At 43.7% G+C, this 24,613-nt stretch overlaps 1 long non-coding RNA gene across 3 annotated transcripts in view; it reads left to right on the forward strand.

Moving 5' to 3' along the window:
- Window positions 1–21,713, forward strand: part of LOC142053788 (uncharacterized) — a 29,132-nt gene extending 7,419 nt beyond the window's left edge. Inside the window, exons 3-4 of one of the 3 annotated variants that reach the window (XR_012659325.1) lie at window positions 9,366–17,348; window positions 18,487–21,713. This is a non-coding gene — a long non-coding RNA (uncharacterized LOC142053788). Of the gene's footprint in view, window positions 1–9,365 lie in introns of all 3 variants that reach the window. The other 2 variants (XR_012659324.1, XR_012659323.1) reach the window with 2 other exon arrangements.
- The last annotated feature ends 2,900 nt before the right edge of the window (window positions 21,714–24,613 follow it).

A 24,613-nucleotide genomic window follows, 5' to 3' on the forward strand; every position in this document is an offset into this window, starting at 1 on the left:
AAATGCAAAGTTCTGCACCAGTACAAACTTGGGGCTGACCATCTGGAAGCAACTTGGCAGAAAAGGACCTGGGGGTCATGGTCACCAGATTGAACACGAGCCAACAATGTGCCCTTGTGAAAAATGTGGCCAATGGTATCCTGGGCTACATTAGGAAGGCTATTGCCAGCAGGACAAGCGAGGTGATCCTTCCCTCTGCTCAGCACTGGTGAGGCTCATCTGGAGTGCTGGATCCAGGTGTGGGGTCTCCAGTACAAGAGAGACATGGACATACTAGAGTGAGTTCAGGGAATAACCACAGAGATGGTGAAGGGATTGGAGCATCTGACATGTGTGGAGAGGCTGAATCCATGCTGTGATTCTGCTAAATAATATCTGTTTCCCCTGGTCTTTAGCCTTGCCTGCTCAAACTGTGAGCAGTTACAGCCAGGGACCATCTCTTTTTATCTAATACCTGAGAAACATGATCTTAATTGAGCGTATAATACTGTTATAAAAGCACTTATAGTGTAAGAGTATGGGAATCCAGTATGATGGTAAAAGGTGGGAAAATCATAACTGAGGAGAAGTGTTTTCATGTTGTGTGTAATTAAGCCACAGAAATCAGAAACAGAGGAGGCCTAACCCCGTATCTCATCAAGTTTTAAGGGACCATTGGGCATATGTAAGTAAACAAGAATATCAGAATTTTGTCATACTGAACAAAGTTGCGCAATACTTATTATACTTCATGTTTAGAAAATCTCCATCCCATAATGGAGCCGGGGATTTTGTGTGAAGGTAGACTCCCTACTGCTCCCCTTCATGAAATCATAAGACCTTCTGCTTGGCCCTTCTCCAGACCACTGTAAGCAGGAGGGGAATCGGCTCAGCTTTAGGTCTGGTCCAGGATGGCAGATTTGCAACTTCTGCTTATTCATAACACAGAGAACGTCAAAACATGCATGTATAAAATTGGGAACCAAAGAAGAGTCTTTTTGAAAACAAAGATTGTCAAAGTTCTATTGTCAGCATTTCTGCATGATTTGTATTTACCTTTTTCTAGGGAATTTTCACAATCGGTTTCAGCTAGTTTGTTTTCCAGAAACCCAGACTGAAACTTTAAAAAAACAAACAACCAAAACAAAAAACAGAAAAACCACAACCTTCTAAAAACCAACTCCAAAATATGCACAAAATAGGAAAAAAGGAGGGAAATGTTTCCCTTGAACTCTGATAAAGGGGTGAAGTGTAATACTGACCTGTTCCCTATTTACCCAGTTAGGCAGGCATCTGCATTTGGTCCTGCCAAGTAAAAGCAGCAGCAAAATGTTCCTGTTTATATTGGTTATATTGGTCCTTCTTTAAATCTGTTTTGGCGGCACTCTGCTTATCTGTACTTTATCAAGAAAGACACACCGGGAAAGAGCGGTTCCAGTTGGAAACCTTGAGGCAGGGATCTTTGCTGGCATCAGCGGTGCCAGACGAAGTTGTCCAAAATGCTGGCCAAGGCTCAGCCAGAGCTGAGCATTGCTGAACGCTGCACGCTGAACCGGGAGGGAACGGGGAGGTCATAGCCTGGACACAAGCCAGAGGCTGTAAAAACAGGACACTTGACTCCTGCTTTACTGCAGATGCTTGCGTTAGCATCTTTCTCTCCTAAAGAAACCTTCCATCTGCCTGTGTTACCTAAGGCCCATAGAGAGCTAGACTGGTCCAAGCAACTAGTTCCTTCACCGCTGACCCCTGCTGTAGCTCTTCTATGGTCTAAAGCTGGTGCTGTAATTTTAAATGCAGTTCCAGCCCTCATGCAGGCAGGAAAAAAAACCCCAATAAACAAAAAAGCCTAGCTCAAATCCTTGTTGCTTACTATTTGAGCTGTCAGAACATCAGTGCCGGAGAAACTGGATACCTTTCACTTCAGCAATGGGGGGGCCACTTTTATCACCTCCTCACAGCTTGACTGAAGATAAAAAAAAAAAAAAAAGAAAGAGAAATGCTTCAAGTTGAGTGAATACTCTGGAGGTGCTGCAATTTGTCAGATTAGATCAAGGTGCTCTGTAACTTTTGAAGTATCTTCAGATTAAAAGCTTTCTTGGAAACCAATGTCACTGTCTGCTGCTGGTCCACACAGCACTGTAAAATATAGCCTGAAATTCATGGTAGTTGGACAACAGAGAAAGAAATCACAACCCCAGGATGTTGTTGCCATTTAACCTGCAGTTTATAGGAGCCAGGACCGCATATATTTGTTGGGGTAAAGTTGCCAGCTAACCTTTGCAGTTTCAGCCAGTCTGTTTTCTTTCTGGGCTGTTGATTATTGCTTGGCATAGTCAATTATAGTTGTGCATAGTACTGTGATTGCTACCTGCATAGCCTCTGTGATTTCAGATTATCTGAAGAACACCGTGGTATTGAGATACTGCTCAAAAATGCAAATACGGGCTGTGGGAATGCCTAGAAAAAACAGTTTCCCATCTGATTTTTATTTTTGCGAAGGAATATAAACATTAAACAGTGGAAAGAACAAAAACATGATGGGGCTTGTGAGCGGGAGGCAACAGAAGATAGAAAAGTTCTCCAGATGAAGGTTTTTGCAAAACAACAAATACGCTTGCCTTGAAAGTCACAGACATTGTTTTCATATGAAAATAGCTCTCACACAGGGTCCTCGGGCTTAATGTAATCTTACAAGGTATTTTTAGACCAGGGTGGCTATTGCTACTATCAGAGTGTCTAACCTCAAATATCCATTAGTGTGCCAATTGCTTGCTTACCTTTTAAGTCTCTTGCCCTGGCCTTCAATAACAGCTAGGATTTCTGAGTCTGTGTGTATGAGCAAGAGACTTCCCCTGAAAGAAGAGTGGAGAATAGGGCAGTCTGTAGAGGAAAAGAAAGTCCGTAAGTTCAAAGCAAGGTTTGGCAACACCAATCCATACAAACACAGATGAAAGATAGAAAAATTGAAGATCTTTTAGAAGGCATAATTATGAAAAGGCGAACAATTCACTACTACTATGCTCTTTTTGTATGATTCAGATAATGTGGACTTTTACAAGGAGATGTTCTAGCTATACTTTGTGTATTTAAGTCTGTTGCTGTCTTAAAATGGTTGAAATCTGTGGGCATGAAGGGTTGCTGCACTTCACCTAAAAGCTACTTTGCAAAGCACTTTGATGCAGCAAACCATCAGGGTATGAAAGGGAAAAAGATCTCAGACCTGAGACAACTTCAGTGTGACAGTTCTGCCCTTTGAAATAATTTCCAGCCAATGCAATGGTGTTCACCTCAGGGATGGGACTAGGGTCCAGATGAAATCTGCCAGCAAAACAATGTGCTCAGTGGAGCTAAGCCCTTACCGAAAATGAAAGGGGTGGGGAGGCACTGTGGCAACATGAGCTCTAAGCAGACCCTTTGCAAGCGAGGCTAGAGAGTGGCCTTGAACATAAGTCCTGAAGCTATTTCAGCTATAAAAGATGTCATCAGACTGACAGATAATTGATAGCTGATGACACCTTTTCCCTTACACTTCATGAGTCATCCTAGTTACAACTAGTACCCTAGGAGCAGCATGTAAATTAAGGGTGTAATTGCCCTAAAATGTACCCTTCAGTCAAGGAAGAGAAGAAAAACTCCAAAATCCATCCCAATCTCCTTCTGGAGGTGTGTCTCCCTTTCATTGTTCGTGCACCTACAGTTGTGAATCAACTACCCCTTTTGGTGTCTAGGACAAATTGGTTTGGAGGTTGTTCTGCAGGAGGCAGCAGTGGTGAAGCAGGAGATAAAGCTCCCCAGAGAGATGAGTCAGAGCAAGAAAATATACCAAAGCATGGAAATAAGGAGATGTGTCTGCAGCAAGGGCATGGGTTCTGCTGATACCATGTTTCCCAGTGGATCTCCTCTCCAGTATTCTTCACAGGGTTTATACAGTCCTCCTCAGCAATGTATCCAAGTGTCTTCCAGAGGACACTGGTGGCAGGAATGCCATCTGTCACAACAGGCTTTTTTGGTTTCATCCATAACCCCAGAGACAGTTTATTTCAGCTGCCTGGTGTATATATTGCAATAGTCTGTAAGTTGGTGCCTTGCCTCCTTAGCGGGATGGAGTCAGTGTCTAGGTCTAGTGTTATGGACCACAGAGAGCTTTCAGAGGGTAATCCAGTGTCCCCAGACACTATACAGCATGCTGGGACATGTAGCTAATGGAAACACAGGGTGTGCATCAGTCCTGCTGTGGAGACACCTTCCTTCCTTTTTATTCTCCTCCTGATGTCAGGAATCTTGAAGCATTTTCTACATGACAGCCCAGCTCTTTCAGAGCCTCTGAGGCTCTGGAGAACCGCTGCCAAGAAAAGTAGAGGAGAGATGTGTCTGGTGTCAGAATGATCTTTGAAGACAAGGATGGCTTACCTTTTCTTTCCAAGAAAATTGGGAAATCATATTCTCTCTTTAATCTCACAGCTTTGTGATATCCTTCTTGATTCCTGTAATATTTCAAAATGTTTCAAGGGTGTTGGGGATAGCTTAAAATGGATACTGTTTAATACTCTTCCCTAAGCATCACTTCATCAGAAAGAGGATCTCTGGGCTGCATAGACCTGTCAATTCTTGTCTTCTTAACATGCTCATATTTATTTCTACGCCAGTATCTTCCATGAGATGAAAGAGCTCTTTGGTATTTTACTCGAACATATTCACAGGGAACAAACATATTTCCTCTCTGTCTTTAATTTGGAAGACTAAGGAAGATGACCACTTTCCCTGTCCACTCACAGAAAAGGTCTGCTTTCCCTTGAGCATCCCACACTGTGAGAACGTGTTATGCTTGAGAAGCATAGGGATTGCTGTGAGGACATTGGTGAGCATAGACAATTACCAGGCATGAAACATTTCTGAAAAGTAGTGTGTTTTAAGGCATCCTATAATCAGCATTTTTTATTTTTCCTTCTTAACACATTGAGGCTATCTAATAAAATGGATAGATGCCCTAATAATACTATCCCAAGTTTTAAAATGAAATCTCTAGAAATAGGAAATCTATAAAATATTTGTAACTTTTTAAAAATCTAAACATTTTCAGTAAAAATATTTCTATAAAATATACAACCTCATGTTACAAGTCAAAACAGCATTGGTAGTTTCAAGGATGCTTTAAATTAAGCTGATTTATACATGTGTTGTTTAATATCTCTAAACAATATTTACCTCACTTCATCTAGATTTCAGGTTGCTTTTGGCAGTTCATATATAGTAGCTAACTCCTTAACACATTTGCGAATCTGATTAATTTACTTCTAATTGTTTATGGCAAGTTAATATGTTGCTATAACTAGCAATGATGGTAAAGCTCTCCAAAAGCATGTCAGTTACAGATGCAAGCATTATAAAGACTAAGTAGTGTGTATCATCTCATAAATTTGTCCTTTGAGATAATGCAAAATGAGGCACAGTCAGTTAAGATATTAATCGTGTATGTTTAAAGTCCCTGACAATGAAACTATTTTATGAAATAGCTTTTAAGGCAGTTATAAGAGCGGTTCTGTCTCCATTAACACCCACACACACGTTTCATAAGCCTCCATTTCACTTTGATAATTTTAGAACTGGATAGCTTTGTTGTGAAGCCGAGAAAGCAACAAACTCCCTGTTACTCTGCCTGCAAAATGGGGGAGTTGATCTCCAAAAGCGGGTACCCTTTATATAAAAGACAGCTATGGACAGCAGGGGTTGCTCCCAGGTGATGTCTCTGTGTCTGCTGAGGAGTTCTCATCATTTTACAAGGGACAATCGCTTCTGGGACTCCACAAGCACATTTTGCAAACATCTAATGGCATAAAAATGATCCGCTGATGACAGAGGTGTGACTGGGTGCAAAACTGCATGTCAAAAACTGCATCACAACTATCCATTCAAATTCATCCTGAGGGGTATATGTGTGTGCGCGTGTAGATATATATTCACATTGTGGATATATATATTTTCACATCTGCTTTAGGCGTGGAGCTTTGGTGAAACACCAAGAACAAAAGTGATGATCTGAAGAGATCTGGAAAGGTTGTGGGGAAAGGCAGAGCCCCTTTAGAGGGTATGCTATGGCTACCATAGTACAAATGCTTTCCTTCCTCTCTCAGTGTTGCTTTCTCTTGCAAAGCTGCTCTGCCGTCGCCACTCTTCCCCGCTGTTTATGGCTCTGGAGCTGGGATGTTGTAGGTACTGCTTAGTGAGTGCCCACATCCCAGTGGAACTCGAGCAGGAACTGGACCTTCACGCTTGCCTCCCTCCCTCCCTCTCCCTCTCCTCCTTTCCCCCCCTCCTTCCCTCTCACAGCTCATTAGCTCAGCCAGCATGCTGTATTTCAATACACTGATTCCAAGCTCAGTCCCAGCAGCTTCTCATAGAGGCTGATGAACAGTAGCTGATCTGCACAGACACATTTTTCTGTTATTATCTGGAAGGGATTGCTGCTGATTGATTGACAGGAGGGTAAACTAAGAGCCAGCGAATCCTCCCCTACCTCGTCTTTGCCCCGCTACCAGCTTTTGAGCTGTAAGAGGGAAATATCTTGTGCCACTCAACAAGGATAAGGCACCAATATGAGTAATGAGAATATGCACAATTATATGAGATAAGTGTCTTAGGCATATGCTTCAGGGGGGAAGCCCAGCTTGTGACTCATGGGAGTTCAGAAGAGACATCCTCAGCAGGCTGCAGAGTTGTCCACTCTGGTTTCATTCACTTGCAGCTGAAGCAAGTGCTGCTGAGACAGGAGACGAGCTGGCGGTGCTGGAGCAGTGTGGCTGTGGGGAGGTGAGCCACAGGGGTCTGTGCCCCACCACTGCTGTCAGACCCCCAGGCACCCCTCAGCTCCCTTTCTGGCCATCATGAGGAGGACCCTTTTGAGAAATTACCATACATCTTTTTCATTTTGACAAAAGTGTTTTGTCTCAATGCCTGCATCCATCTCAGGGTTGCCATCAAAAAAGCAGCAAATTAACCTCTTCAGAGTAATGGCACCAAGCAGTACCAGTGCTGCTGGGCAAACGCAGCAGCTTGGGTTTATTTTCAGTTTGTGGTTTAGATGCTCACAAAGCCCCACGTTGACCCCAGACTGATATTTTGTTCCGCAGGAGGTTGAGATTCCACTGCCATGAGACACTCCAGCATAACTACAGCACTGAGGAGCAGTGACACCTCTAGAGCATTAGCTGGCACAAAACCTGTCCCCAGGCAAAGCAGAAGTGTTACTGGTTACTGCCATTTCTGCTGGTTTTCATGCTGGTGTCAGCCAAGTGGGTTGAGGATGGCACAAGATGGGTGGGGGAAAAGGGGAGCAGCTCTCCCTCACTGGAAGTTGGAAGGGGAGTGCAAACAGCAGGCTGGGAATCAGGTGTGGAAACTCAGCAGAGCAAATAAATTAGCATCCTGTACACCCCTGTGAAAAGTCTCCCTGTGCCGTTTCCACAGCCTATGGAGAAAATGGGTATTTCTGGGCCACCACCCATCCGAAGGAGCGATGGAGGGTGGCCAGCTCTGAAGGAGACACCGCAGCACCAGCAGCTGCCTCTGAGCGGAGGAAGCCTGTATAACAGTGGCCCATGCTTTGCCCTTTTGTACATAATTATTTAGATTATTCATTTCCTAGTGTTTGCTTTAGAGTAACAGATAGATGCACCACATGATATTTACTTGCATTTTGCCTTGGTGCCAAGTCCTATTATCGTGTATTCTCTGTGTTGAAATGTAATAGGGGACGCCACCTGCTTGCAGCACACAAGTCAGACAAAAGAGAGATTGTTTTCTGCAGTTTTACACATGGGAGGATGAGCGAAATGTAGGGTTGCACTTCAGCAACTCTTAAGCACATCCGTTTTACAGCAGCATGTAAAGTGATTTGCTAAATCAGGACCCTTAGGGGCATGCCAAAGCCTTTCAGGGAAAAGGTCCCAGTGCCAGCTATCAGATGGGGGTGGCGAAGTCCAAATTTTCTGTCTTAATTATAGGAAGGTATTTTATTTATTAACGTATTCTTTCAAGTCATATATATAACACTTCCACAAGTAATCCAGGGGATCAAGAAAACATTTTTCAAAGCTCCAGGGTGCATGAGGACAATAAGAGGAAACAATTATTCTTTTCCATTAAATGGTGAAAACAAAAAGAAGGGTGCCACTTCTCTGGAAAGTCACGTTGGCTCTCCTGCTTCTCTGTGTCTCTTCTAGGAAATAGGATTGGGTTCCTCCAGCTCCCCTTGAAGAGGGCAATGTCACTGAATTTCAAGCCATTCATTTGCAGAGACCAAAGACAAATATTTTCCTGAACTTTGACTACCTGAATCAGGAGAAAAAAAATGTTTATAAACAGACACTGATGTTACTGATGACATACTTGGCTGAAACCACAAAGGCTTATCAGTATTCAGGGGCTTCTGAAGTAGGGTTTGTAAATGCCTAATATGTGTGTAAGTGAGCAATTTCCTGTAAATCAATGTACCTTACTTTAGACTTCAGCTTAATAGCAAACCTACCTTCCAAAACATATGACACAATCATTGCTTTATCTCTACATGAACGCTGCCCCATACCATTTTGCTATTTTCTCTTTCTCTTTTAGCAGAAAATTTGTACTCATCGTAAGCTTCAATTATGGTAAATGAGTGCTATGAATCTGGAATACCTGAATGTATAATCAGCAAACAAAGGCTGATTTCTTGGATGTTTTTATTAAGAGGATGTACCTTAATAAATAGATAGCAACCAATGCTGGCGATGACAACAGCATGGCAAAGTGGGGACTTGCTTTTTATGGTTTTTAGAGTGCCTATTCTGATCATTTAGGAGACCAGAAAAGTAAAACGGAGCAAACGCACTGATTCAGAGAGCAAGCAAAGAACACAACCCCTTCCTTTCTTGGCCTTCAGACCACATAAGGCAGATGGGTAGTTTCAGTATTCTGGATTTCTGGTATTAGGAATATTTTCATGGCTGGTCCCCCCCAAGCTGATGTGAACAGACATATCCTGAACTCACTGGAGCCCAGCCAATTTATCAGACCCCAGGGTGCCCTTGTCTATTTTTCAGAGCTGCCATTTGGAAAGTATGCTGCTCAGCCAAGCAGCAGAAGTTAAGCAACAATTTGAAGTAGCTCTCACACCGCTGATGAGACTGGTCCAGATCTCCGTCTTGTACTTTATTTCCAAGTGAGTACCAGGGTCTAATGCACATAACTTGTCCTACAGAGCTTCTGGAGCAGACCTGTTTTGTCATTTCCCAGCCACGAAGTTGGCAAAAGGCAGGCTGTCTGTCTCTTGCAGAGGGCGCCCAACTGAATTGCCATAAAGTGGGAGCCTCCAAACCTGTGGCTCAGCATGAACTTTCTCTTTTATACAGAACCCAAGGAAAACAACCAGCCCAGCCTGGCTCCTCCATGGGCATCAGCATGCCACAGGGTCCTTCAGGAGGCTGACCCTTGGGCCCTGCTTGCTGTCACGTGCGCCGGGTGACGTGGGTAAATATGTGATGTTGTGCTCTTTGGACAGGTGCTGTTTGCCAACCTTTAGAAGAGATCAAGGCTCTTGTTTCACAACCGAAGGGGGGAACAACTAAGGCATTTGGGAGTTGGTCCTGTCTGAGTACACACAGTTTTGTTGCTGAATGGGACAGCTAAATTGTTCAGTCTTCAGGTATCCATTTCCATCAGTAGTATAGGGTGACACAGAAACCTCTTACATGGAGCAAAAGACAAAAAAAAAAAATCCCAACTAACAGTTAGGGATTAAGATTACTTTGGACCTATGAATTTTAAATTATCTTCTCAAATTCAGAAGGGGTGCCTGGAGAGAGGGAGGAAATAGCCTGGACCATCTCACACATCTAAGGCATTAACCAGGGTCAGCAGAAGCTAAAACAGACCTCCCTGATAAGTGACGCGTTTGGTACCTATTCACCAGCACTCCTTGCCTGCGTGGATTCTCTGATGCCCAGACAATAATGACTTTGCCAGCCATTGCCTCCCATCATGATAACTCTCACTCAAAAATGAAGAATTAAACCACTGTATTTGCACATTATTGAGATAGGATAGACACACACGTGCCTGCAAACTTCCTAAGATTATGTATTAACCGTATGAAACAAAGCTAATTTATCTGCTAGAGCAGAAGATAGTACAGCAGCTATTCCTAGCTTTGAAAATGTATACAATCAGAAGTGCTTACTGAAAACCCTAGCAGCACGTATGCTGTTGTCTAAGAGGAATCCCTGTTATGTATCTGCACCCATACAAAAGACAAAGGGTTTGCCTGCTCATCTCTCTGATGAGCACAGACACATAGTACAGCTACTCACTTTGTGATGTCATTGAAATCAAAGGCAAAATCTCTCTGCACTTTAGTGGAGCAGTCAAGTGCATATTGAGCTCCGGCCCAGCCACATAATGTAAGAGTATGAGGGCATCAGAGTGGTGAACAAATGTAGGAAAAATCCGCACATGTTCCCCTCGTCTAAACCCCTTTCTCTCTGCACCTCGTGCAGGCTGGATGCAGGAGAACCACCTCCTGGAGAGTTTGTACATGGCATGGTCACCACCACTGCAAGGCGTCTCATTGCCCTGCTCTGCTGGTGCTGCACTGGCAGAGCTGGACACTCAGCACCATGCTTCAGATTCCAGTGTTTCCACCAGACACCTGTTTTTGTGCCATTAACCCAATTAAATGTTGTCTCAGTGAAAGCAAGAGACCTTTCCCCAGCAATCCCAGGTGGGGTGAGAAGTCCACTGTGCCATAAGATGCCCATAGTCTGTGAAAGCTGCTTTCATGGTTATTGCTCAGCAACCTTGGCCATGATTTTGCACAGGTCTACTGAACTTCTCCATCTGCAGGGGATGGCTGCAGCGTGCTGTGCTAGCATGGGGAAGCAGGTGGACCAAAGCATCTCGGGGAGCTGGTCCTCCTGCCAGCACACTGCTCGCTGGGCACTACTGGTTGAGCAGTCCCGGGGCCTGGCAGATGCCCTGGCAGGAAAGCATGTTTGAAGCTGAGAAGCACTGCTCATGGCGCTGAGAAGCACATGGCCTGCAGCTCTTCTTTGTGAAGTCTTAGTGAATGTCTGAAGTCAGTCATGAGCTCCGCTGAAAGACTTAGGAATTCATTCCCTTGCAAGCTCATTGAGGAGGATTTTCTCTGTAATATCTCAATCCCGCTTTATAATAAGAAACTAATTACCTTAAATGAAGTCTCAGTGCAACTAGTGAACTAGTAGTAATGTATAATCATCCTTCGTATCAACAGGATAGCAAGTAATTGGCTACTTTCCTGCAATCTTCGCCTCGGCTCACCTTGGTATATAATCACTTCACTGTCCTGCCTCAAACTTCCCTTCTGTGCCAAGTAAATAAGAGTGCAACCTTTTCCATTGATTTTAAGAGGCTTGGGAGCAAGCCCTGCACATGTGGGAATCATGGCTGCAGTGTGGCGGTGCTGCCTGCAGTCTCCTCTGAAGCTCTCATTTGCAGAGCTCATCACACACCGATGTGTACCAGAAATGCACATATTAGCTCCCCGTAAATATACCCGGTATGTGATAACAGCAGGACAATGTATTTTTGTGACCCAGTATTCACTAAAAAGGCAGATGATTTTCACAGATGCAGATCGCTGAGTCTGACCCAGTAAAGCAAACTAAGGTCAGGACAAACGATTCAACTCAATCAGTTCAGGAGAGTGTTTCAGCAACACTGTGTTTGGGATCATTTAGTGAAAATAAGCAATTAGTACATTTCTCATAGTTACAAGAAGCTGCTGTTTCCTTTTCTGATCATACTCCAGGATGCCTTGGGGTTTTCCAGGTTTAACACTGCTGTCTGCCTGGAAACACTTGAATGTGCTTTAGCTGTTTCCTTGAGAAATGTGCCTGCCACCAGCTGGGGACTACTTTCCATGGCTGATCCCAGTGTCTCTTTCCTGGAGTAATTTACTCCATATATAATATTTCAGTAATCACCAGAGCAGAGCCTGGTCCCCAGCTGCCAGTTTACCATTCCTATGGCTTTCCTCTCCTCGTCCCCCAGTTAATGTTTAAATATTGAATAATTATTCTTTATTGAAAAATATTTAAGTGGGAGAGGTATGCTTCTGACGGCTCTTGCAAGAAAGACTGCTGAGAGGAATTTAAAAGAGAGGGGAATTTGATTTGAATCCAAAGGTAAATCAGAGTGAGGATTTGACCTGCATCTCTCACCCCTTGAATGAATGTCCCTGTTACAGGACTATAGAATTGAAGAACAATACCTTTGCACCTCACTACAGGCAGCCAAAATTTTGGAGAGTATTTGTTTATTCATTTTTTCCAATGTTTATAAACGTGTTTATTCATGTTTATTTAGAGATTACATCTCTGGGATCCCTCAAAGGCAGTATCAGGACCACTCTCCATCAAATCCAAACCCCTGGAAGTGCAGAGACCCCTCTGTAAATGAGAGCATCCTGTCGTGCCTTATTGCAGCTGCTGTGGACATCAGGTACTCTCCACAGTGTGCACGACAGCTGTGGAGTGGCTCAGCAGCCACCCTGGGCAACATCGTTAATTCCCCACCCCTAGTTTTTTTTTCAGGCAGAGAAGTGAATACATCTGCTATTTGTCTTTCAGCACTTGGAAAATTCAGTGTGCATTTGCTCTTTGGGTTTTATTGCAACAGGCCCAGTTCTCCCTAACCCCACCAACCTGTTTGGTCCTAAATCTAAGTATGAGAGTCAACATTTCTGTATACTCATGCTTATTTGATGACATTTTTTTTTTCCCCAGGGATGCATGATCACTCGTTGAAATAGCACAGAAAACTATGGTCACACCTCAACGCCACCATGCATTTTTTGCCATAGAATTGCCCATTTCAGTACGGTGCCTCTATGGTATATGGCAGGCACCCTTGTCCAGCAGACACATGCCCACAGCAGTACTTTTGCTTTACAGAGATTGCAAAATGAGCAGGGACACTGTGGAACAATGATGCAACAGGACCATGCTGCAACCTGTGCCTCCAAATTCCTGTGTGATCCTTATCTCAGCTTCAACATGGGCAGCTGGGCCCACTGGGTCAGCCCTGATCTAATGTTGCAGGAATGCTGTGGCTACTGCTCTATCCTTTGCCTTATTTAAGCTATGTTAAAGCATACATATGGCCTCCTCCTGAACGTCACTCATAGGAGCTTAGTCTGGTTTTTTTGAGAAGTGTCAAAACCCAATGGGAGCTGAGTGCCAAGCTCCCTCAGGCTCCTTTGAAAATATCTGACTTAAGTCTTATTTGCAAAGGATGCTCAAACAGGTGCGGAACCAATGCACTTGAACCAAGCACTTTTACATAGAGATGTTCCCTGACAACATTGGTGACTTTTCTGTACTCTTCCTAGGTATAAAATTAAGAGGAACTCCTTTTCTTCTTCCCTCCATCTGACTGTGGAGTTTTCTTGGTCTCTCCTTGCCACTGTAAGCCTCCACATCAGCTTCTCCACTGCACTAGGATTTGTGTTTATTCTAGTCTCTCATTCAGGACACAGTAGTCGTGACTTACCCAAACAAGGATTTTACTGCATTTTTATTTGTAAAGGTGCTGAAAGGTGCACAGGATCACAGCTGTGGAGCCAAGTGAGTGTCTCGTGGCCCTGTGTTACACAGCAAAAGGGGGAAAGGGCAATACCTCTCATACCTAGGCCAGTAATTCAGATGGGAGGAGAGAAACGGAAAAAGTTTCTTATGAGGAGAGCTGGTCAGGAGCACTAAGACTCTACAGATAAGTTGCCTCCCTGAAGGACATGAGGTGAGGACTGAAATCCAGGTGTACCCTTTCCTTGAGATGTGCCTCATCCATGTGCTTGGAGCCACCCTCACCTGTCCTCCAGCCCCCTAATTATCCGGGAAGTGGGACAGCTTCAACTGAGAAGAGCACAACACTGGCCAAAAGGTGGTCAAGGTAGTTAGAGTACAGCAGGAGGAGATACACTTTCAGTTCTCATCAGGCATGGAATAGAAAAAGTCTGCCCATCCTTTGGTCTGAAGATGATCAGTCTTGTAGTTTGCTCCAAGGTCACCTGCCAGCTTCTTGCCATTGAGATGGGGAAGGGCAGGAGCTTGTAGATCCCACCTTGCTTTTGTTTGACTTGTTGCTTAATGCTGTTAACGTGTGGCCACCTCTAGAGCTACCCAGAGCCAGAAAGCAGGCTGCCAAATGGGATTTTTTACTTTGTTCATGGGAGCCCATTGGCTTGTCATATCCTTTTGAAATGCTGGTCCATAATGTTTCTGCTTCCCAACTGTAAAAATAGGATAGTTCCCAGCTTTTGGGACTGTTTGGAAAAGAATGACATTTCCAGCTGTGAAAGAGCTCGGAGTCATCACTACAAAGTGTGGCTTGGTGTACGTGCACGTGTATCAGTGAATGCCTAGGATACAGGTGTTAATAGATGCCATGGATACAATAAAGCAGAAGACTTGTTCCCTGATGCAGTGCTATTTCTTTCTCTTTATTCATATTACACTTATTATAATGCTATCAGCGTGAAGAGGGTTATAATAATGAGGGCAGCAGAGATAAGATCCTATGCCTGCGCAGGCTGCTGGTACTTTGCACACAGCTTGTTCCTATTCAATGGCTTAGATGTACTTAAACCCTATCCTAATACTTTATCACTTTAAGCCTCTTATGGCTTTAATGCTTCAAAAATACACCCTGGACCAATCAGCCTGACAAACCGGAAAGAGAGGAACAGCTGAGACTTTTGATGGCGCTTGGGGCTTGTGCCTTGCACACCCAGCTAAGGGGAGCTGGGGTCCTCAGAAAAACCCCAGAGGTCAGGCAGGGTCCTCCCAGGGCAGGAGTGGGCTCCCTGACCTGCATCTCTGGGGAGTGGGACAGTGCTGGGGCGCATAAGTGCGAGAACGCATCCCTTGCTAGGAGATGGGGGAGGGAGGTGGGTCCGTGGTGCTGTAAATGAAAGCCTCTGCTCATCAGTGGGCTGTTTGAAAGTGGGAGTTCCCCCTTGGTGTTGGCACCCTTTCTCTTGGAACAGGCACAGTGTCAGGGATCCGCGTCACTGGCATTTTAAGGTAGAAATTTTGGGATAGGGATTATTTTCTAGTTTGTGTGCTCACATTGCTTGGCATGATGGAGTCCCTGCTCTGTCTGGAGCCTATAGCTTGGACTGGAATATGAAGAAAGAAAAATGTCAGCAGCATAGTGACTCTTTGGGAATGGGGTTCATTCTGCAGGGAGATCTTTTTTGCCTCTAAAGTTTGAGCATTGTGGGTTGAGGGAAAGGCATTATTATCTACCATAGTTCCTTTCCTGAGATGAAATAAGACTTCAGTATGCTTGGCATTAAAGGATGCTTTTAAAATGATCTTTTGCAGTATATTTTGTTTCATATATCTACCAAGTGGGGGAATAAAATGTCATACTTAAGGGTTTACTCATCATGCGGCTTCTCTTGTTTCAATGAAAATAATTGATCCCAGGCATGTATATGCAATAGTGCTTTGCAAGGAGCCACATACTGTACCTAATGCTACGTACTGTACTCACAGACTAGAACTTTGTGTCAACCTGTGTGAATTATTTGCAAGACAAAATACAAAGGAATTCTCTCCAGGGTAACACTGAGGTTACAGCAGTTCATTTGGCAAAGGGGAATCAGTTTCTGGGCTTGTGGGGTGGTCCTAGTTCAAATATGAGTGTGCCAGGAGCAGATACTAAAAGGAAGAGTAAAATACATATTACAGAAGGTCAGCAGCAATGCTCTATTCCAGTGCATGCTGCAGACAGCCTGCTGGGGATGAGCTTCTGCCATGGCTGCGCAGGGATGCAGTGCACAATAATGCTGACTTCGACTGCACTGCGGTGCTGGTGATGCAGGCAGGACTTGTTCCCTTCTCTCCACTTCCCCATCCCATCCTGCTTGCAAATGTGGCTTGATGTATTTGAGGGTGGCAGAACTGTTGGGATGACAGGGAGAGGGCACCCACGCACCCTTCCTACGGGTGATGATAGACACACACGAAGAGGGAGCGTGTTTTTGGGTTAGATGCTACCTCCCCACCTCTGCCCACTCTTGTGACAGCACAGCTTCATCAACCTTTAAGTTCAGATGCCCTGATTCACCATGAAACTTGTGTCATGTTGCAAAACCCTCTTATGTTGTCAAGTCAGACCTCACTGAAATTGCTTTCTGTAGGGAAACGCTCATAGCTGCCGTGCACGTCAGTGAAAGTATGCATGCGTCAACCCAAACCGTGCACTTGCTGGATGTATCTGGACCCAAACTGCTGTCAGCTAATTTGGTTGGTTTTTTTTTCACACTAAGACTTCTCTAGCCACATGTCGACCCTGTACAGAAGAGCGTGGCCTAGGGAGCCTCTTTAGTGCACTGAAATGTCAACTCAGTGCAACTCAGATCCCAAAAGGTATATGGGGTGTACATGCAGGCCTTATACAGGTGTACATGGTATGTATATGCAGGCCTTGCAGCCCTGCCCCTTAGCCTTGTACCACACTCTTCTTCATGGTAAAGATGCAGTGCTGTCTTACTCCCACTCTACCCTCCACCTTGGTGAGAATTCATCTCATCTCAGGGAAGCCTGTGGGCTCATCCAACTCCCTGACGCCCCATGCCCAATGGGAGGGCAGACAACACGGGAGGAGCTGCAGAGAGAGTGCCTCTGTATTGAGGGTCAGAGTCACCAGGGATCCAACAGCAACAAACCATGGGATCTGTAGGCTGCTCAACACTGTGCAGTAGGCAGGCTTGATGTATTTCAGCAATGGCCAAAATGGATACACCCAATAGTTCGTAGCAAATCTGGGGAAATCTAGATTTCCCTGAATAGTTTAACAGTCACATAGCCTTTCTGATAACATAAGTCAACCCCAAATTTGCATTAAATAGAAAAGGTTTATGTTTGTTTGCTTAACCTTTAAATTACTTTTATTATATACCTTCATGTCCTTGCTTTGTCTTCGTTTCTGACCCTGTTTTCTCAGCCACCATTCCAGCACCGGGCGACAGCCTACCTTTGCAATATTTCTATTGTGATTCAAGCCAGAAAGGGCTGGCTCTACGTGATGGAAACTTCCAGACTTCATAGGTGTTTCAAAACATGAACTACAGTTTTCACATTATGTTCCCTTGCCAACCAACTGCCCAAGAAATCCCAAGACCTGAAGATGAACAAACATTTTCTGTACATGATGTCCTAGAGAAAGGAACCCCAGGCAGGGGTACTGACTGGCACTGTGCATGAATTCTGCTGAGGACATCAGCATTGCAGAGCCAGAGATGGGCATCTCAGTCCAGCTGGTCCATCCCAAGGACAATTGTATATACAGTATGTATAGCTATTTTTGCTCCTTTTTTTGAGCAAGTGTAAGGATGCCTCCCTTCAAAATAGCTCCATACAACACAACAGTGTGTGCGGGAGTGTTTCTTACTAGATACTTGGATTTCTGTTGAGTTAGGAAAAGTGATGGCCTACAGAGAATTGGCATGATCCTCTATCACCTGCATCAAGTGTGTTGACACCTAATAATCTTATCCTTTCGTACTCTGTAACAGTTTGTGAAATCTGCCTCTGTCCATCTTTTGAGCTTGGTTCTGGGGACCCAGTCTGTCTGTGTGTATCTTTGTCAACCTCTCTAAGATTGATATGACCTCCTTTTTTTTTTTCTTTCTTTTTTCCTCTTTGACCTTATGTATGAACTCCTGCAGCCATAGGAAATGGAAGGAAATATCTTGCATCAGGTATAGAGATAAAAATCATCTTTGTAAATATCATTCTTTGAAAAACACAAACAAGCAAAATGATGGCATCCTGTGACAAAACAGATTTTCCCATCTGAGCCAAGTGCTGAGGGAAGGTCTGGGTGGGAGGGGTGGATTCCTTACTCCCCATATCTGTCCTAAACTACTGTTGCGAAGTGGGAAGGAGATCGGGGAAGGGAAAAGCATCCAGGTGTTTTATTATGTTTAGACCTCCTGTGTCTTTCTCAGGCTGGCTAAAGCATCTGCAAGACACAGTCACCGCCGCTTGAGCAATCTGGGGCTGGGACAGCCCCAGGGAGTGTCTGTGCCCTGTGTGTGGCGGGACTGTGTGATGAGGGTTTGCACAACCTGGGCCAGACAGTTTCCCCTGTTGCAGAGCGGGGTGAAGCAGCTGTTGTGAGAGCCAGCTGGATGGCAGTAAGCTGAGGGCATGTGAGACCCTCATTTCCCATTCCCTGCTGCCCCCAGACACAACCTGACTCCTGGCCTGGCACTGTGGCTCCTCTCGCATTGGGGTTCACATCTGAAGAGGAACTGCTTCACCAAACCAGGGATGCAATGGGATGAGTGAGGCAAAACCAGAGTCCCTCAGCCTCCCCTGCAGCCCCTTCTCCCCCTTCTTTGCCCAGCAAGTGCTTGACTGGGTTTTTTGCAAACATCTGTTTTCTAAAAATGACATGACCGTTCATTCTTTCCATTTCTAGACATCACTGAGAAACGGAGGGCTGGGAGGGAAGCTGTGGCCACTTGGTGTGACTGCCAGCAGCTGTGGTAAGCCACTTGGACCTGAAGCAAATACAAGGACAACTGCTCCAACCTCCTCATACCAGAAGCCACAAAAGCCCTGCAAGATGCTAAAACAAGCTTGAAGACTTCAGTGACAAAGACTCAGATGCTTAGAGACTTCACTTGTACCACAGCTAGAAAGCAGGAGGGGTCATATCAATCTAAGGTGCTTTCAGTGCAAGTAGGTCATGGCCAAAGTTGCTGAGAAATAAAAACAATCCTTTCCACACTCCAACAGCCAAAGGCAATATGAGGGCAATAGAGATGTATCTCAAAGATTTGGAAACAAGGACTTTCTCCTAAATTGTACTGGCAATTTTCCTGCAAGAAGTAAACTTGACTTGTCCTGTACATTGGCAGCCACAGCTTAGAGACCTTTCCTTGTGTCTTTGTTTACATGTAGCTGAATACATGTAAATTTTCCAGTAGCTACTCAGCATGTTTCCAGGTCTTGGTAGAAAGGTGTATCTTAAAGTGGGATTAAGACCGGCAACTCATCTGAGGTCAAGATTAGCAGTGAAATTTTGTTTGGCTAGCCAGATCACTAACTACACTGTACTGCAAGATTTCCAGTTTAGCTGGCCTGGCCCAGCTGTTGAGGTAACAGGGCAGTTTTGCACCTTTCAACAATGCTGTGGGTTTATTTCCCAGCAGAAATACTTGAACTCTGTCCAAGTGAGTGATTGAATACTGCCTCTTGCTTTTCTCCCTCAGCACAGGAGGACAAGAAAACCCGCTTGGAAGAGAGCTTGCATTTCTTTCCGCCTTGCTGTCTGAAGGCATGTCAGCTCAGCTGCCTCTTATCACTCCAATCTCTGTCGGTCTGAGTCTCTGGTGTTAAGGGAGTTTAGGACCACACAGAATCAGATGTTACATTAGATGGATAACATGAGACAAGGACCAAAGATGAGGCTAACCCTGAGAACTGTGCAGAGGGAAAGCCAATATTGCAGTAGCTGCAAGGCTAATGCGTCATGGCTGATGCTTTCAATGCATACTTCTTCAATACCATGATGCTATTTTTTGTATTTTGTAAAAACAATTTGAAAATTTTAGTGAGATATTTGGCAAAATTCTGCTAATTAATTTTGGTATCACTGTGTGTTTCTTCTTTATTTTTTTTCTTTTATCAGAATATTACCCTGTCACTTATTGCACCATAACAATCCTTTCAAGAGGGCTAAAAAGATTAAATCCACTACTCCAGTGTCAAGGAGCTAGGCTATGAAAACATAATTTTATGAGCTGCTGCCAAACAGTGAGTTATGAAAGATTCACCATGACCAGTGAGGAGACCACATATGACCTTCTCTAAAAGTCTTTAGAGTATAAATATTTTGTATATCAGCTGTGTAAAATACCAATGCAGTGAGCGTGTGTAAGAATGCTGACCAGGCTGCAGCACGTCTGACTGACCACCAAGGCAGCCTGGGCTGTGATGGATGTAGGCTGGGAGTCTTCTGCTGTGGAACAGGCAGTGACAAGGGATTTCTAGGATTATTCTAAAAAAATAACATCACCAACTCCTGAACGCAGAAGGAGTCTCATAGCACTTGAAACCCCTAAAACTTGCTTTAAAAACTGGTGGTGTTCTGTTTACTTAAGCACCTCCCCAGTCCTAAATCAGTACCCGCAGGTGTCCTCAGTACAAGCAGCGCAAAGGTTAAAAAATGAAGTATTGGTAGCTCTGAGAGATTCTCCCAGTGCTGGTGACCCTTACTGTGGGCCCAGTACTGACCCAGTTGTCACCAGGTAAAAGCTGACAGTGGCCTTTGACGCATCTTTATTTTACACCACACACCCCACGCACAACGTATATTATAGAAAAAGTGAGACTAGGCAATACCCTTTGTTCACTGAACTAGCAGTGAACTAGCCTTAATTTGGGTGATTTTCTATCATTTCAAGGTCTAGTTTACCATTTCATTTTGGCACTTATCTGCCTTGATTTATCAGGGAAAAAGACAATCCAGTGCTAGCTATCTTGGAAAGGTTTTGTTCCCCATGGCTTTGACAAGATCCTTGCTTGAAAGTTCTTTGTCTTTCTACACAATTCTCTCCCCATTTCCTTCCTAACTGCTTTTGCTCAAACATGAAATAACCCACACCAAACAGCAACATTTTTTTTCATCAGAAATATAGATTCCTAACAAAGTTATCTCTGAAAGTACAAGTGGCTGAGAATGGCTCAAAAGGAGCTGTGTCTCTGCTCAGAGACGCAAAGGGACCGGCCAGCTGTAAAGGTACTCCAGAAGAGCTTTAATCCATCATACTGATGGTGAGAACGGTGATAACCAATAGCAGAAGGGTTTGGTGCTGTTTTTGTTCCTTAAATCATCTGGTGTTTGTAAGATGTAAGGCACATTTGAACCATAACAGCACCCATACATGCCCCAACCAAAGCTCCCTGTATCTCAGCACCCTTTCTCTGCTAGTGCAATCTGCAGGTCCTCAGTGAAAAGGGAGAGGTATTTCTCAGACACAGCCTCCCAAATTCCAGCTGTCCATGGCTCAGGGAACCAAAGATGCCCTTATTCATGTCCTTCGTGAACTCTTCTTCCATGAATTGGTGAAAATTGGTTTACTGATGTCCCACTCCCTTTTATCTCATATCTCAAACCAAAATAAAAAATGAAAAGTTCGAGACAGAGAATGAGGAGCTGTGGGTCACGGCCTCAGATGGTAGCAGGAATGCTGGGAGAAGAGTGAAAAGAAAGGAAACAAAACAAGTTTGCTGTGCATCCTCATGTTATTTTATGGCTTAGCAATGTCAGAATCAGCTCCTGCTTGTAAATTCCAAGAGTTTCAAAGATTATGTTTTCAGATATTGTTATTTCAGAGAAATATTATTTCTATCAAATATATATCTGTATATTTTCTACTTGAGTGCCGGCTGTCTAAAGAAGGCATAGCACAAATACTGCATGACTTGAGTAACTGATTACACTTCATTAAGAGCAACTATTGTATATCTAAAAAGTCCAGGGCAGGAGCAGCCTACAGGAAAACACATCCCCATAATCCTTAAAAATAATCAACCAATTCCCAGAAATTAGGGAATGATTGGAGGGCTATACTGATTAAATGATTTATCCAGAACAGATGATTTGGTTACTCTAATTAACAAAAATATGTGGAGAGAAGCTTGAAAACCACTTAGCTGCTAAATTGCTTAGCCCAGCGGTAGTTGTTCCTTGTTTTTATTGGCCACTAATTAACTGATACAGTTTTAAAGGCTAAATATAAAAAAGCCCCCTACAAAAAACAACAGAGGCAAAGCAAGTGTTTTGTTTCACAGTGACAGCTGGAGTAAAGGACTCTGAGTAGTCATTGCTGTCACTCTAACTCACTCATCTGGATCCTTTGCTGCAGTTTACCTCAGCCTGCTCTGGGCACAAGCAGTCCTTGTCCCAGTGCTGTGTGTCCTTGTGAGCCACGGTGGGCACTGGGAGCAGCTCGGGGCTGTGGGTGGGATATAACCTGCCTGTATGCTTGCTGCATGTGGCTTTTCCCCACACCAGCTGTAGAGATAATTTAATTTGGCCACGGAGCTTTGGTCATGCTTGTCTGCACTTCTGGGCACTGGCAGCTCATGCCGCCTGGCACCCCAGCAGAGCCAGTGGCAGATGGGTGGTCGAGGTGGGCTGCAGGCGTTTCTATATGTATTTATAACCACACAGTGCTCTGAGACGGGAGGCAGCTGACAGCAGCAGCCCACAGGAGCGTGCCCAGGACCCTTGTGCTTGCTCTGCCGCTAGCCACTGTCAATCAGGACGCTGCGATTTAAAATTCATGAGTTAATCTGGTTCTGCAGTGAAATGTCTCTCAGCTTGAAAATGCTGGTTCCGTGAAGGCAAAATTTTTTTCAGAAAATTTTTTCTTAGATGGAAGTTATTTCCTAAAAACTGGTCAAAAGCCACCAGTCAAAAGCATTCCTCTTCAGCCTCTTTGAGAAAAAATTTGATTTTCCATTTCAAAACAACTTTTCTACTTTGTATTAAGAACTTTTCAGATGTTCTAATTACCAGAAAAGCACAGTATTTTCATTTTCCTCTCCTCAAAAATTATCTGACCAGAAGCATTATTTTTCTCTTTTCAATTTTGTCTCCTAAGAAATTTATGGTTTTTTAGTCCTTTTTTTTGTTCCATTCCTAAAAGGAATATTTTTTTAATCACTAACTTTCCTTTGAAATGCAAAAACATTGGTTCCCACACAACTCTTTTAATAGAGGGAATATGTTTCAGCAAATGTCCCTACCATAAGGAACTTCCAGACAAAACTGATTTAAAAGTAATTTAGTTTTGCTTTCTTTTTCTGCACAAGCTTCTGCTAGTGCTTACTATTGTTTCTAAATCTCTGTTCTTCATTCACAGCAGACTCATACTGACCTCAAACCCCTCTTCCCTCTAAGCCTGGGAACAAAGATTCATAACTCCACTGGATATCGAGTACTGTGGATTTGGTGGTGATACTGGTTTTACAAGCTTTCATAATCCTCCTCTCCCCACTAAAGTCTCCCTGTCCCAGAGGCTATACATTAGGAAACACATTGCCTCTCTTTCCCTACTGGTCCCAGCAACCTCCTCTCCAATGCTCTGATAAATATCTTATTACACTCAGGGCAATTGTTCACAATCCGTATTTAGCTTTGGAATTTGCTGCTTCCATTTCAACTCTGAAAAACAGCTTGCCTACTTGAAAGCTTGTCTACTTTTCAAACTACACTTGTTTGTCCAATAAGAGATAGTATCTCTATCTACAGACTTTGCCCTCCCTTTTATTACAGTTATATATTGCAACAAATATTACTCACAGGGACAGATATTGTGAAGAAGAGCACAAAACAGTAGGAGAAGAGCAAAACACCATCATTATGCCAATAGCCCCTGTATTGCAGGCACTGGGATAAGATTCAGTGGACCAAATGAAGGCATCTCTGTTGTTTGCATCTGCTGTCTGCTGAGATGGTCCTGCTCTTGGTCTCAGTATAAGTCCAGGCTACTTCACACAATGAAACCTTGCCCTTCCATAAGATCCCACTAGAAACAGAAAGAACTGCCCCCCTGTGCCTTCTTCACCTTGAAGTGAGATATTAAAATAGGGCAAAAAGGCCTTCTAATTTGGTGAACCAGTGCAACTAGAGCAGAAAGCCCCTCTTCCAATATCCACCAAAGAACAAAGCTAAACCCCAATGGTCTTTCCAAGATTTTAACAAACAAACCTGTTTCCAATCCTCCATCAGATAAGAATGTTTTGTGTACATTGGACCAATTTATTCTGGAGCAGGAAAGTCTGTAGCTATGCACAGTCCACCCCACCATTTCCTGTGGGAGTCACTGAAAAATCTTCTGTCCTTCCATTCCCCGGACCAAAATATTTCTAAACTTTCTGGGAGGACCTTGCAGGCAACCATGTGACTACATTTAGGAAGCAAACAGCCAACTGCAGGCAGTCACCAGAGGATGCAGATTCATTCCTTGTATATCTTGCTGAGGTTTTTATGAAAGAGAGCTTAACCTTTCTTTGGCTTGCAGAGCTCTAACCAATTAATTGCTATTTATACAAGCTAATTCTTTAAAACTGTAATAGGAAAAAATTTTCCCTCAGCTAAACCCTTAGAGGGCATGAGGAATATAAGAACAACAACAAAAAAAAAAAGCACCTAGCCTTGAATATTTGACCTATTCTACTAAAATTTAGAATCAGAATGGAGTAATTCTTCCAGGATAAAATCACTTCTATTTCAGGAGAGAATGTGTACCTAGGGAACCATAATGGCGTCATGCAGTATGTTGCTCATTTCCCCCATGTAGGTAAGACCTAAATCGTATTTTCCTACAGTTTCTCAACTACCGTCTTGCTTCAGGAATAGTTTAAAGAAATGTGAATTCATTCCACGTGCCTGAAATCTTCTGCCAAATGAAATTCAATAGGGTATTCTGTTTGTAAATCTTAAAAAGTATTAAGTGGTGTAGATCATTATTCAGCAAATCTCAGAGATAATGAATTAACTTGAGAGCTATATAGAAGAGCATCATCCAAAT

Source organism: Phalacrocorax aristotelis, chromosome 1 (genome assembly GCF_949628215.1).
Source record: "Phalacrocorax aristotelis chromosome 1, bGulAri2.1, whole genome shotgun sequence".
Taxonomy (NCBI): Eukaryota; Metazoa; Chordata; class Aves; order Suliformes; family Phalacrocoracidae; genus Phalacrocorax; species Phalacrocorax aristotelis.